General features: G+C 40.7%; 1 pseudogene; it reads right to left on the minus strand.

Annotated features, from left to right (window-relative positions):
* Nucleotides 1-336: 336 nt before the first annotated feature.
* Nucleotides 337-831, minus strand: LOC129058386 (peptidyl-prolyl cis-trans isomerase A-like; annotated as a pseudogene).
* Between the last annotated feature and the right edge of the window lie 1,334 nt (nucleotides 832-2,165).

The raw sequence follows: 2,165 nt of genomic DNA on the forward strand, positions 1-2,165 counted from the left end.
AAAAACCATCATGGTTATTGATAGACTTTTCATTTCCACTTGGAATTAGCATACAGCAATTTTTTTCTCTCACTCAATTACAGACAGCCTCAGCACTCAGACCAAAAATGAGAATGATTTTTGTTGTTGTTGTTGTTATTATTATTTAGTTTTTCTCATAATCATAAACTTAAGTCTTCAATACAGTTAGGCATGGAAGGGAATAAGGAAAACATGGAACCCAAAGGGAACAAGAGCACAAAGATTATAGAATACTGCAAGCAAATGGGGTGGAGGGGTGCTCTTCTGAGCTACAGAAGGAATGGTCTGGTGGTTAAAGTAAAACACAAGTCAAACTTACTGGAATTGTCTACAGTCAGCAATGGTGATCTTCTTGCTGGTCTTGCCATTCCTGGACCCAAAGCACTCCATGGCATCCACAATATTCATGCCTTCTTTCACCTTGCCAAGACCACATGCTTGCCATCCAACAACTCAGTCTTGGCAGTGCAGATGGAAAACTGAGAACCATTTGTGTTGGGTCTAGCATTGCCATGCACAAGATGCCAGGACCTGTATTCTTCAGGATGAATTTCTCATCATCAAATTTCTCCCCATAGATGGACTTGCCACCAGTGCCATTATGGTGTTTGAAGTCACCACCCTGACACATAAACCCTGGAATAATTATGTGAAAGCAGGAACCCTTATAACCAAATCCTTTCTTTCCAGTGCTCAGAGCATAAAAGTTTTCTGCTGTTTCGGAAACTTGTCTGCAAACAGTTCTAAGGAGACACGGCCCAAGTGCTTGCCATTGATGGTGATGTGGAAGAACACGGTGGCGTAGATCATGGCTGACAGTGTGGGGCTACCAGTGTTGGTGGTGTCTGCAAAACAGCCGAGAATGATTTCAAAATGCTCAGTCTCCCAAATGGCTTTTGAGGTCCAAGTTGCGTAACACAATAGAGCGAATGCTTTGAACTACAAAGAAGAAAAAAACTTTATGTTTATTAGCCATCACTGTTTCTGGCCTTACTCTACTCCAAATTTGTGCATGGTGGTGGTAGACAGCCCAAAACTCACATGAAATATAATAGGAAACGTGAAAAATGATCGTGGTGGATTTAAAAAAAAACCACTTCATGATAAACCATGAGAACTGATATGAGTGGTTAGAATAAAAAGAAGGATCTACACATTTTTCAGCCAAATATAAGTTATTAAGTGTCCAGTGGAACTCAGATCTATATCTCTAAATTACTTCAGTTATCTGGCCAATTTATATGCCTGTATTTAGCCCCATATGGTTCTGCAGTGTTGTACTAAGTACTAGGTAATGACTGAGAATATGGGGAGAAAAGGAAACTTTTGTTTCCTTACTATTATTTTGTTTCCTTGTTATTATAGTAGCTTATTATCTATCTAAGGAGATAAAGCTAACATCTTCTAAACAATCTAGGAATAATTAGATGTTAAATAGTGTGTCATCGTACAAGAGAAGCATGTATACACATGGGCTAAATTGGTTTGGAAATCATTGACAGAAAATAACTGAAGGTAAGAATGGAAAACATGTAGGGCTTGACTGGCTGTTTAATGATGAATATCATTTACATAAGTAGTGAGCAAGTCATTCCAGCCATTTAAAGTGAAAACGAAGGGAAAAACAAAATCCTAGATAGAAATGAGCCTGCTGTGGTCTGGGAACATTTCTCAAATGTTATTTTAAAAGTGAGAAATAAGACTGTAAAGGAAACATGGGTCTAATTTGAAGGTCCCAGCTGGCCACTCAGGGGAGTTTGAACTTAAAGGGCGAGGCGTCAGGAACTCATTCTAAGTCTTTGAAAAAGAATAACACAATGGAGGTGGTGACTCAAGAAAAGAGGTCCATTCTGCCTCAGCCACCCCATGTCTCCACATGTGTGTCCACCAGTGTTTTCCTGCAGTTCCTGCGCCAGTCCTGGCCAAAGCAGGCCACAGGGAGCGTCAACATTTGGAGCAACTGTCCCCTTAGCCCTATTGGTGGATCTCAGCAATATTTTCCTTCACATTCTCAGTATTCCAACACCGACTCTTCAAATCTTTCCCTAACCTGCCAAAAGGCATGGATATCTGCTGATAACCCCTAGGCTCCTGTGTGGCCCTCCATCCTCCAGGTGCCCAGGAGCTATGCTTCCTAAATCCTT

This window comes from Pongo abelii, chromosome 2, assembly GCF_028885655.2.
Source record: "Pongo abelii isolate AG06213 chromosome 2, NHGRI_mPonAbe1-v2.0_pri, whole genome shotgun sequence".
Lineage (NCBI taxonomy): Eukaryota > Metazoa > Chordata > Mammalia > Primates > Hominidae > Pongo > Pongo abelii.